At 41.0% G+C, this 13,515-nt stretch overlaps 1 long non-coding RNA gene across 2 annotated transcripts in view; it reads right to left on the bottom strand.

The window, feature by feature from the left end:
• The window catches only part of LOC112946411, a 198,107-nt gene that overhangs the window by 128,674 nt on the left and 55,918 nt on the right, over positions 1-13,515 (bottom strand). For both annotated transcript variants that reach the window (XR_003249235.1, XR_003249236.1), the window contains exon 2: positions 13,275-13,393. This is a non-coding gene — a long non-coding RNA (uncharacterized LOC112946411). The remainder of the gene's footprint in view (positions 1-13,274; positions 13,394-13,515) is intronic.

The following is a 13,515-nucleotide window of genomic DNA, read 5'->3' as shown; positions in this document are numbered from 1 at the left end:
ATAGCAGTACACTGTACACTAACATAGCAGCATTAGCTTTGTGCAACCAAAAATTCTTCCCTAAGCAGAGGTTATTCAACTGCTCAGGTAGTAGAGAGGTGGATAGAGGACTGAAAATCTGACTCAGAGAGATAACGTGCCCAGGAGGCTGAAAGAAGATGAGATTCTGCTTTGCAGCACCAGAAACAAAGGACATTCAGGAGGTGGCATCAGAACCCAGCTCCAAACTCTTAACCCATTAGATAACAATGCCACTAAGTACTCTCAAGGGCTATGTACAAAATAGGACTTTTTACTACAAAAAAAAAGAAAAAAGTTATTGGAGCAGTTTGTTAGTGCCGTTCTTCTTAAAACAGTCACAGGCAACGGCTCCAATAAAAATAAACCATCATTGCATGCACATGTGGCTAGGCCTACTCCCAAAGGAGACATTCAATACTTGCAAAGGAAAGAAATGGGAGGAAAACAAACAAAAGAGGGAGATAGAAAAGAAAACCAAGAATCTTTTAAGAATGGAGCTGAATTAGGAGAGTGGATGAGGCCTGGAAAGAGGACACTTTCTGAATGTCACGTCCTGCCATACCTCGCTTTTTCAGCCTCTGAAGAGCAGAACGTGCATAAATGCCTTTTTCTCATTGTGTAATGCCAGGGCCTGGGAATTAAAATTCATGAGCTCCCTTCCTAGCTCTGCCACTGTCTCACTGAGTGATTACATGGGAATCACTTAACATTCCCTTCCATTAGTCCAAACTCTGGCACGGAGACAGACACCTGTAGCAAACTCACTGTTAATTTTCTGCCAGGTAGGTCCTGCTCCAGAGATATCTTGCTTTTCCCTACACCAAGGATCAAACAGCAATCCTCTTACCTGTTTCCCAGACATACTGGGGGGTCAATTCCTTGCCCCTTCATAAAACCGGAGCAAAGGCACATGTTTTGATAGTGATGTCCTCTTCTAGCTTCAAATGATTTCTAGCACTTGGTGCCTGTAAAGAGTAAGCTCTCACCACATACTCACATCTGCAGATTGACTATTCACATTTTCTAGGGCCTGAAGCTGTCTTATCCAGACAACTGCTAGCCAGAGATGACTAGTCTGCAAATTGCTCCAGTTCTTGTCATGTGCAAGCACCACTCCAACACTGGATTTCCAGTGAGAGAGCTTAGCATGAAATATTTGCTGCCATCTGCCATGGTTTTAGCTTCGGACATTGTAACAAGGAGCTCTGAATATCCCTGGACTCATAACTTCATTGGAAGGAAACCAGCAAAATCCTAAATGAAAATCAAAGACAATGACAGACAACAAAACCAAAGCTTTCTGAGGTAAATGGCCATTATGTTCTCCAGAGGAATGACTGTCCCAAAGGCAAAGGATCCAGATCTAACAAAATGAGTATTTTACTTGGCTGTCCTCTGCAGTTTGTGAACAGTTTTGAACTACCTTAGCCAGAATTCCAGCCTGATATATCTATGAATTCACACTGTTAACTGCTCATCTTCGGGGAACTGTATTACAGTATCAGGCAATCTGCTCACAGTGTCAGGCAAACACTGCGACATTTGAAGTTCGAATTGGAGCAGAAAAATCCAATCCAGAATGCTGATCCAAGCTGTGTTGAACTGCAGCAGCCTGGCCTTGGGACTGCGCAGAGGAGGCTGCCTCCAGGATGCTCCTGCTCCGGCCAAGACACTGGGCAAAACTCCTCTTACCTCCACACTCCGTGTGCCAATGTGTCTGGGGCCCCAGCGTAGGCCCACGTATATGTTTCTCCCGTGAGAAATGCAGGGTACGAGGAACCAGTCCACTCCCAACTGTTTATGTAACACCAGTTCCTGTGAAATTCTTCTTCACAGTCACTTTCTGTCTGCTTGCCACGTGCCTTATTCCCTACTTGGTAAACTGAATTTCGTCATCTTTTCTATGTTCCAGTCTTTCCTAATTCTCCCAGTGGAGAGTCCTCTAGAGGCCAGGAAACTTTACAAAAGCTTGGCCATCACAACTTCCTATGCTATAATACTTCAGAGGCCTAAAGGCCTGGTAATTGTCCAACTTGAAGGGTAATTCGGGAGAAAAAGCCAGTAGCATTTGCTAAGCAGGAAAGAGTACAGACAGACAGCATGTCCTGCTCACCACAGTGAAGCAGTACTAAGAAATGGGATCTAAGAATGGTGTTGTGGCTGGATCAAGTTGGGGAATGTAAAGACAGCCTCCTAGGGGAGTGTTCCTGGGTGGCAGACTGTGGTCACTCACCAGACTTATGGCCCATTGTACTAAGAAGAGCAGAAAATAAAGTTTATGTAGCTTCTGAGAGCCTTCTGTACTGTTCAGCATGATTCTGGCTCTAGAAGCAAGAAAAGGCCTGAAGGATATAAATTCTTATTTACGACACATACGGGAACAGTGCCTTATCCCTAGGATCAGGCATCCGAAGTGGGGAAGAGCTCCCAAGGGAGCGACAGTGCTGCGGCACCGGAGCAGCTCTCCGCGGAGCCGGCGGCGGCTGCTTCCATCGGGCCTGCCAGAGGGGCCCGCAAGAGCTGCTGGCTCCCCTCCTTCTCCCGCGCCGAGCCGCATGTGAAGACAGCGCTGCCATGGGCTTCTGTCCTCCTGGATGAAGGGGAGGCATCCAAACAGCATCTGGCCTCTGCCGCTGCACGCAGCGCAACAGCTGCCTCTAATCCTCAACCACGGCGCAGCAAACATGCATTTGGAAAACACGTCGCTAACCATGGCCGGCATGATTTATTGTTTTTATTGTTCTTTGGATCTCTATTAACTGCATTTACAAGAGTTTCAATAACAGATTGCTTATTTTATCTTCTAGAGATGAAAAAAGGTATCTGCTGCTAATTCAAATCCTGGGTCCTGTTTCCAGTGTGTCTCAACTCTTTGTCCAGCTAATACCCTTTCCTTCTCACAAAGGACAGCATTTCACTTTCTTTTGGCTTCCCAAAGCTAAAGAAGTTCAAAATCATTGTTTACAATTGAAAGAAAATTAATCCAGTGTCCCTATCCCACATTCATCGTTTTCAGACATCAGTAAAAACAATGTCCCTCTTACTTTCTTGATGTAACATCACTATCTTAAGTTCCCAGACTTGGACTAGGAAGGAATGGGATTCAACCAAGTTTTAAACCACAGTATAAATATTTTCACCCACACTATTGGCTGCAAAAAGCTTTTGACATGAAGCAAACAAAAACACTTTCCTTTTTTTTCCTTTTTTGTTGTTATGCTCACTTTGTTCTGTTCCTCTGTTCCTAAAAGTTAAGTCCTTGGAGACAACCTAACATAACAATACTGCTAAATTCACATGTGAGAGACAGGAATTTTATCGGAAAACTCCATAAAATATACTTCAGATTCCACTTGGCATCACATAATAAAGACAAGAAAAAAGTGATACAGATCTGTGGGCTAATACACACACACGTAATGGATGTACTTTTGGAATACCTTAGGAAAAGGTCAGAGATTCAATTTAATATTTAATATTTAATATCAAGCTTTCTAAAAGACTCAGATTTTCTGTAGCAAAAACATTATTGGGAGAGACTTTACTAAGGAAGTGGAAAGAAATGAAGTGAAAGCCTCATGACGCTATAAAAACCATCTGTATTACTGGATGTACTACACTTGAGTGACAGAGAACTGGAAAAATATTTATCTAAATGAAAAAATGTTTAGGGACACTTGGTTTAAGTTTCTAATTCTCCTTCTGACCCCTCCAATTAATACATTTTTCTTCATTGATTTTTAAATTTTGTTATCTGAGGTAAAGGCAAGCACACTTCAGTACATGGTACAGATGATATCTGGCCAGTCCTTTAGGAACCCCAGACACAGCTTTATAACCCATGAGATCTGGACAGTTTTGATGACAAAGTTCCCCTACAGAAGAACCTGCAGGTTAGAAAGCCCTTTGATGCTGCAGGAATAGGAAACCAAGGTCAGACAAAGGTCAATCTTTTCACAAAACTACAAAGATCTGCACTTACAGATCATAATCTTCAATATTCTCTCGCATGGTGACTCTTTTAGAAATTTGTATTGGCCCATGTGACACAATAGGGATCCTAAATATTTGTACACTTTTGAAAACTTAATTTGTTATGCGCAAAGGACAAAATGTGGCCTTAGTAAAGGAAACACATGTCTGTAGGATAAAAAGTGGTGAAAAATAAGTCTTTCCATCTCTTTTTTTCCTGTTACAGTACCTAAGCCACAATTTTTAATTACTCAATTTCTTACAGTGAAGACTTTCTTCTCTATAGTTAGTAACAGTAAATTTAGATAGGTGAATTGAATTCTTCCATGATAGTTTAGACTTCTATTTTCTCTTTTTTAAACCATTCCCTTATCTGAAATAAAGATCAAGACAGTCAATCTGAAATCACTAGTGAAAAGTAAGATAAAATATACGAAGAAAGGAAAACAAACTAGTTGACTCTTATTTTTAATAAGAGTTGAACTAGATCCAGCAGGAAGCATAAAAACAAGTTGAGAGGGGATTAAGTGGCTTTCTAATTCCATCTGCAACTTGAAGGTAATATGTGTAGAGATTTTTGTATTATTATTAAATAAATTCAGGCAGTAAGAAAGGCTAATTTCTCTGACATATACTGGAGGACAAACAAAGACGTTAAGACTAGAAATACCATCTTGCACAGTAAAACAGCAGTGCTGGCTGAGGCCTGCTAAGGCTTTACAAGCCCAGACTCCAAGTCACATCTCCTGGACCACAGTGAGCTTTGCACGAGGCCAGCTCAGGTGTCTTTGCATCCTAAACACCGTAGCTTCCAGTTCAGCACTGTGCAGCATGTACACGCTCCAAACGGGATTCTGCAAGCCAGTGCACATCAATAAGTAGTTTATTATCCACGCTTTTCCTTGATCTGGAGTTATTGCATATTTCCCTCACATTATCTTGCACAATGAACTTTACAGTAAATCTGTCTTTTACCTTTCAGTCAAGTGTCTTTAAATGGTTCCACAACGTGGGCTTTGCCTTAATACACTAGCGTCCTTTCCATTGCTGATTGATGCCATAACCATTTTCCCATCAGTTTTAACGATCAGTCCAAGGAAAGCAATATTGTGAAGATTACATATTTTTATTTTCTTGATGCAGTAGAAAGGTAGAAATGATAAAGGGCAGCTAGTTGGCTAGGCAGACCGCCAGTACCAGAGTCCATTGAATAACTCTGCTTTAGGGTGCTTTCCTTCTCAGGCAGCAGTATCTCAAAAATGTTTCTATTTCTTAAAGCCACTCACTAGTCTTCAGTCTCTCAGTAACAATTCAGGAGATTTTTTGTTTGTTTGTTTGTTTTTAGGTCCTGATACCACAGGAACTGCAAGCAGAGACCCGTGATCGGAAAGTGTAGGCAAAGCAAACCTCTCTAGATTATCTGACCACACCATGGGCAGCTATACTGCTGAAGAAGATCTGCTAAGTTCTGAGCAGCTCATCCGGAGAACCTGCTCACTGGCTAGCACTCTCCTGGGTTGTCCATCCAGAAAGTTCAATCATATTACAGTCAAAAAAACCAAGCATCAACTCAAGTTCAAGCATCATCTCCTAGGCACACAAACTCCTCGAATACTCTCCTTGAATATGTTCAGAGCACCATGAAAGTTGTAATGCCTGAACATGGGAATCATACCTGATTTCTAGCTTTCCACAAAGGAAGCAGTGCATTTTGCTTGCTGAAGGAAGTACATCGAAGCTTGCTTTGTTTTGAGTTTATCTGAGGTATCTGATTTTTACAAGTAACAGAGCAAACTTATTGCTACATCAGCAACAGAACAAACTTGCTGCATCAGTAAAATGTTCTAGCACAGACCGAACCTAAGAAGAAGAAGAAAGTAAGGAGAAAAAGAAGGAAGTAAGAGAAAGTATTACTGAGATGGGAAATCCTCAGAAAAAAAAAAAAAAAAGGAATTATAAATGAACATATGCATACAGGAGGAGGACAAATATGAAACTTCATTACTGCTGTTTTATAGACTCATTCTGACAAGATTACAAGACTGGAAGAAACTTCCCCTGTTACTAAACCCTTCTTTTTAAAAGGAGATTTGTTGTTTCTACCTTCCATTGAAATATTACTACAGCACCCTAGCTACATGTTTTCTCCAAGCCAGAAAGGTGTGAACCCCTCCAGGTACAAGGCTTTGATTTCTGCATCAGTGCAACACCCAGACCCAGCTGGTAACATGAATTCAGCCCTGCTGCTGTAGCCTAAAACATCACCATCCTGAGCTCTCTGCCCCTCCATCTAATGAACTCACCTGCAGTGGAACTATGAAAGAAAATGTACACTGAATTTCATATTCCACTTTATTTTTTCTATTTAAGTTTATACAATTTCTTCACAATGATATTCTGATCTTCTTCTCTACTAAGAATGTCTCCAAACTTTAAGTATACCATATTCCAGAATGGACTTAGCAGATCTTTTCAACATAATAAACATTCATATGAGTTAGGAAATTTTTGATTGCTTGCTTTCAATTACAAGGAAACAAATAAGAAAGGAATGGGCAAAAGAGAGGAGGCAGGAGGATTTGTGATGGCATTCTAAGGATAAACAGCTTTGGTCACTGCCACCCTGATGTTAGCAGCAATGACACTTCAGATATTGACGACAGAATCTGCCCTAGGTTAATTCCACTCTATTTTCAGGAGAAAGCTCACACTAAAGTCCCAGTAAAATCAGAGAAGTGATTCTACATAAACAGGATGGGACTTTTCATTCATTCCCACCCTGCAAATGGCCTTAAGCATTCAAACTAAACATTTTTCAGACCGTTCAGACCAGAGCCTGAAAATCAAATCTGGTTCTTTCTCTCTCCCACATTTCATACTGTTTCAGTGAGCTGTAAATACAATGTTTGTAAAAGGCACTTGATTAACAGCCTCACAGACTGAACATCTCTGTTTATCCTCAGGATGGATTTTGTTATAAGTACTCATACCCCTGCTATCCTGACCTCAAAGTGGCTCCCAGAAATGAGCAGGAGAAACAGCCCCCGATTTCTGAGAATTTTGCTATCTGACTTACACAGAGGCGCACAATTTTGCAATCAGGGCAAGGCAAAATGCCACTCTCACACTCATAAAAGAGTGAACACATAAAAATCAGAACAGTAGTGTCACTGTAATTCTCTCTTTGTGTTTTTTTTTCTGGACAGAGGAAGAAAATATATGGGGTTCATGATACTAGAAACTAGATGCCGCATTAACCAACATGGAAGATAGGGCCTGGACAAGGTTTTTACTTGTCTAGAAATGTAAATGGCAGCTTGTACCTTGCTGGAAACTGTGCAATGACACAACTTGGAACAATTTTAATGTCTGCAAATGGGAGTGGGGTAGGAATGCAAGGTGACTTCTGGGCCCTTGGACCTAAGAGACAGAAAACACCTTTGGTATCAGCAGAAACAGGAAAACATAGAAATAGAAAGGGGATTGCAAGAAAGCCCAGAACACAGTCTCAGCTCAGTTATGCTTGCATTAATGGTGAATGAAGAAAGGTTTATGGCACGCTAAGGAAAGAGATTCAGAAGACAAGAGAAGTCAGTGACTTAGAAAATATTCATACCAGTGCAGAGGGACAGAATCCTGGACAGAGAAGCAGGAATGCTTTGCTACTAGGAACTACACTGTGAGGAGGTACAAAGGCTTCTTGAGTGCCTGAAAAACAGGCAGTAAAGGTTGAATAAGATGAAGCTTAGTGGCACATAAATGGCAGTGAACAGATGCCAGCTCTGTTCCCAGCTGTGAGGGATTTACTCTGGCAAGTAATTTACTCATGACTCAGTTTCCTCAGTTTGGAGCACCTGGCAGGGGGCTGAGATCAGTCAGCGAATGTTTGCATAGCGATTGGAAAACACACTGGAAAGCACCATGGTGGGGTGAACTCACCAGCAGGGCAGCAGCCCTGTGAAAAATAACTGGGATGGTGCAGTTCTGTCCCTAGGGGAAGGCACCCTCATCACTTCACTCCTCTGCTACCTCAGTCTCAGTAGAAAGACTCGGTATAATTTAATTAATGACTTTACCTCTCTAGCTCAGAGGTGCTTTTTGTTTGGGATGCTTTGCATTGCAGACCTCTGAGTTTGAAGCTCATACAGCTGCTAATACCCTTTGTCAAGTTGGTGCTAAAATAATCTTCAAGAAAAACTGTAAAGCTTATTAAAAAGGGGACTGAGCAAAACTATGAACTATTTAAAGGCTTCCTTCTATTCTATTCTGTCAAGAGTCCTTTCATTTCTATATAGATTCCTAGATACCGTATTGATTAGTGTTGCACAAGCACCTGCGTAAATGGGTCCTTGTTCAAGACTGATGGAAATATTTTTCTCTGTAAAAAGTCTCCTGTTAACAGGAGAGGGCCATAAATCCAGCCCCGTTTAATGCAGTCAGGGCTACAGTGATGTTTATATTGTATAACCAGTCGCCACAGTCCATTAGGAAGGAACCTTCCTGCAAACAGAGACATGAACAAACACACAAGTCAGAAGAGTGGCCTAGCACTATTGCAGCTCTACGTACTGGTTAATGACCCTTTTCCTCTACTTTTTATGGCATCCTTTCATTTGGCACTTTCACTGGTTGAGGTCTGCATCAGACTGCGTCGATAATCATCTGTTTATGCTACAGCTGAGCAGCGTGTTGAGATTCATCCTGTTCACATACAGCTCAGCTCACGTTGCTGTTTATGCCATGCTGCACTGGCTCAACGTCTTGCGTGCTCAAAATTTGCCCTGACAGTAAGTCAAAAGACTAAATCCACTAAATGAGGTATTATTACTGACGTGTATAATCTGCTAAAGATACCGTATGCATCTCCCATTGCTAGAGCTTCAGTTATAGTTTGCCCCAACAAGACATTCCCCAAAAGACCCTGGTTATCCTCCAGGCAGGAAGAGTTCTTGTGCAGCACACAGGGAAGTCAAAAGAGCCACCTCCAACCACATCACAAGATTTATGCCATTTGAAACAGCAGGAGGAAGGAGAGAACACGGGAAACAGCATCTCTTCTCAAAGAGATAAGAACTAAATGGGTTAAGAAAAAATACTTCTCTATAGGTTTTGTAAGCCTATAGGTTTTGTAAGAATGCCATTGAAAAGCATTCTGTCTAACATTTCTCAATATTAATGGCCACCCTTGTACTCATCTTTCTGGTTTCGCTCTAAAACTATATTTAAGACTCTGAAAAGCATCTTTTCTTTTTATTTTTTTTCCATTGCCTCATCTTCTTTATCTCTATTTGCTTTAGTAAATCACTATAACTATTACAAAGTATTAAAAGCCCAGCTGTACTGCTTGCATTTCAATTGTTTTAGGCATTATTCCCTCCATGTCACAGTGATTTCAGTTCATGTTCTGCCAAGTCATATTTCGTTACCTCTTTTCTCTTCCCAGTAAATACCTGAATATCTCATCAAAATAATTAGAACCCTTTTCAATATGAGGCTTCAATCATCCATCTTGTTTGAACACTAAGAAGTTTGTTCCAGACTTCACCGCTGTACTTGCTGTCCTGATTCTTCTGGCAAAATTTAGCAAGTGTTAACCCCTCATAGTGTGTACAGGATTGCTTTCTTATTCGATTTGCCTTGTTTGTAATTGCTGTATTTTCTGTGGTTATTTATTTCACTTCCTTTTGATTGATGAAAACCCCATCTGAGGCTACCTTTAAAATGGGGCAAGGTAATTCATGATCCAACAGCTATGGAGACTGTATCTGGTTCTATCTGGTTTTATCTGGTTCCACTTACATTCTGAAACCATCATAATTGTGACAATTTACATTATTTCTATTTTTAATATATTTCTCAAACTTTGGTGGAGTTAGAGACAAACATCTGTGCCACTTGGAAGACCTACTTCACTAAAATTACAACAAATTCAAATCCAAAGGAAGAATCACAGCAGGGAGCCTTCATATGTCACACACACCTAAACTTCACCCTCACTCTCACCCACTCTCCCAGCCCTTCCCAAGCCTGGAAAGTACCCCGGTTGCTTCACAGTCACAATTTTGGAATGCTTATTCAGTGCTTATTCATATGATACTAAACAGAGCAGCACAAAACAGCTGGTCCGTAACCAAGGACACAGCAAAAGTTATGTCTGGCATCAGTCTGCATGAGAGTTTTGTAATTTTTTTTTTTTTTAAATAATGACTCACCATAGACTTATGGATTTGAAACACTTTACACGGAGCAGGAAAATCGCTGTATAACAACTCACCTGGCAAAGCTGTGAAAGTTCAATGCCATATCTCAGTCTTAAAGGATCTTTCTTTAAAATATCATAGAAAAACATTAATATTGCTATAAAATAAGACTCTGTGCTTCTATGGCAGTTTCCACCTGAGAATTCCAGAATACATTACAGACCTTAACACAATATTGTGCCTCTCTCAAATCTCCTGGGAAGTATAAAGTAAAACAGGCCCCTAGAAATCAGCACACCAGATCTGGCCAGGGTTTCACTTAATCCAGCACCCTGCCTCCAATAGACAAGAATAAAATGGTAAATATAGCATGTCAACTTATTAAACCCTACCATGCTGGCCCCCAAAGACAGCTGAGCACACATGAAAACAGTAATCTTGGAGCCTGCTGACTCCAATTCAGGAAAGAAGGGTAATTATAAGCATTGGGGTAACTGAGGAGTCTTAGTTTCTGGTGCAGCCCAGTTGTTTTTGGCCCAGGCTCAAAGGCCCTGCATGTTTATGTACAGATTTCAGGAGAACAGATGTCAAGGTTAATGACTTACACAAGTACTTGGGGAAAACCAAATATCAGTACCATACAGCAAAGAGATAGTGACAAATTCCCTTTGCAAACAAATTTGTGCTAAAAGATTGTCCTTTCCGCTTTCCCCAAGCCCTTATCACCATCCTGCTTTGGGACTTGGGCAGCTTCAATCACACCTCAGCACTTAAACCACTCCTACCACGGTCCCTCCTTGGGTGTTTTGATGGCACAAACAATTCAAATGCAGACAGAGCCTCCCCACGACACTGCTGCTGTCCTGAAGGAAAACCAGAACCAGAACGCTGGTGTCCGGAAGGGGGAAGAAGAGGAAAGTTCATCTTGCATGAATGTGAAAGTCAGAACAAAACGCAGCTTCTTCTCGGAGAAGGGTTGATTCTACCGGGTTATGAGGTGTAAAAAGTAGTGAACACTTGGGTTTGCACTACTCTTCACCTCAAACAAAATGACTGTCAGGGCGCAAATATCAGTTCTGAACAACTGACCTGAACAACAAGTTCAGTAACTTCTTGGAGGATTTGGGCTTTTTTAAAGCTAGACAGGATGACTTTGACTACAAAGAAAATATTTGTATATGTCACAGACATATTTGTAGAAAACTATAGCAAATTAATCAACACAGTGCTTCTACAGATGTGGTAGTTCTAGATATCTTATTGTCCTGGAACCCCCATGTGCAGCTGAAAGTTTTGTATGAGTTTAAGAAGAGATTTTATCAAGAAGGGAAAAGGGGAAAGGGGAAGGGGGACAGACATCAGCAACAGGAAAGTATTTACAAGAGATCATCAAAATATCCTATTTCATTTGTGGACATCATAGATAATATTACTATATCACCCTTCTGTTTCAAATTACTTTGCTTTTCATAATGTATGTTTAAGTTTATTTTAAGGTTGTTTTTCCTGACTTGGTTCTTCTATTTAGCCGAAATAGAATTAGACTATGGCATCACATGCAAGTGATGTACGTGATAAACTGAGATGGAAGACTGATTAAAACTGTTTTTGTTACACACATGATTTACACATGATTAACACATGATGTGTTAAACTTTTTTTTTAATTATTATTAAGGAATGTAAAGGCTGAAAAAAACACTTAATACACTTGTGACCTCCTAATTCTCAAACAAAATCAGGGCAAGCTAGACTTGATTTCTGAATATTCTTTGGGGAAACTGCTCCCTCTTTCCACCAACACTGGAATGTTCTTAATTCTTTTTAGTTGACTTCGTGTATCATAAAGTAAGATACAGTTTCTGTCCCTCTGCCTTTAGCCAAATCCACTTCCCACGTACCTCCAAAGTGATCCAGGAAATCTGTGGACAGCTTTGCTATTTGCATCCATATGTAAAAGGCAGCACTCCTTATAGTCCAGATCACAAAGCAGAATAGGGAGATCTCAAAAGAGCAGGAATGATGAGAGTGGGCTTCAAGTTGAGGGTGCTCCCTTGCTCAATGCAAGTCAAGAAAACCCTTTTTCTAACCACCTGTAGCCTGCTTAACCTCTTACCTGGGAATCCAGAGGACTATTTCTGCCTCCCAACATACACTGCTTTGGGAATAGAGGTACTGTGGGTATGATTGTATGTCTAACGAGCAGAATAAAACAGAGTGGCTCCTCTTCTCTGTCTCAAGGGCTTCTGCAAGCTTGTGAGAAGCCTTGCTCTGGGTCAGAAACACCAGGAGCTCTGTTGTGAAGGCAAGTGGGCAGTAATGCCAAAGAGTTAGACGGTGGAAGTTTACTAAGTAATTTTTCTGAGTTTTTCTGACAGCACTGTACTTGATGGGGCAGAACATCAGTAACGTTAATATTGAGGGTCAGAGTCTTTGGAAAGAGTTACATCAATACAAAAACAGTAAACAAAACCAAAAAAGAGATTACAAACGCAGACATCCCAAGGGACAAATGAAATCATGGCTTATGATGCTTTTAGAAACAAACAAAAAAAAAAAAAAAGAAAGAAAAAAGAAAGAGTCCTTCAATAGAAACTCAAATGTCCTGTCTCCCTTTATTTAACTAAGGCTTGCAGGCTAAAATACTAGTAATTTCATCTAAAACTAATGGAGTGTCTCAGTGAAAAGGGTGAGCTTTCTTCTTTTGCAGGCATGCTTCTGTAAAATTGTTGCCATATTCACTGCTCCAAGTTAAGCTTGCTGATGCAGGCAGCAAGCTCCCACTTGCAAACAGCAGCTGCAGAAGTTAGAGTGCTCCCTGGCCTAACAGTCATAGCAGAAATTTGGCACAGAAGTGTGGAAAAGATGACAGCAAAACAACCATGGCACAGAAAGGACTGACCTCCCTCCCGCTCCTGCCCCAAGATCACTGAGCAGGAAAGCACTTTAAGGATTTCCTCCATCTCCACAACATGAAATGCATTGAGTCCAGCTTGCACTGAGGCCCATTCTTTTGCTTTGCAAAGAGCAGAGCACTCTCTGTGCAGCTTAACTTGAATTTGGTCTGTTCTTAATTTCTCACCTGTCTCGTTGGCAAGTCATCAAACTGGAGTATGAGCCTGGTGTTGACGCTGTGACTCCACGTGTTGCCAAGTGCTGCTGTCACACTACCCGAATCCCTCTTCCCACATCCAGAGGCTCCTGAGGGTAGAATGGAAGGAAATTGCATTAGGACTGCACCATAAACATGGCTTTAGCAGGGAGCCTCTGATCAGTCATCTCAGATCATTCATTCAGCCAGCTTACCATAGTTTGCATTTAAT

This window comes from Nothoprocta perdicaria, unplaced genomic scaffold (genome assembly GCF_003342845.1).
Source record: "Nothoprocta perdicaria isolate Ctin4 unplaced genomic scaffold, notPer1 scaffold_204, whole genome shotgun sequence".
NCBI classification, from domain to species: Eukaryota; Metazoa; Chordata; class Aves; order Tinamiformes; family Tinamidae; genus Nothoprocta; species Nothoprocta perdicaria.
This window is presented reverse-complemented; position numbering and strand designations above follow the sequence as displayed.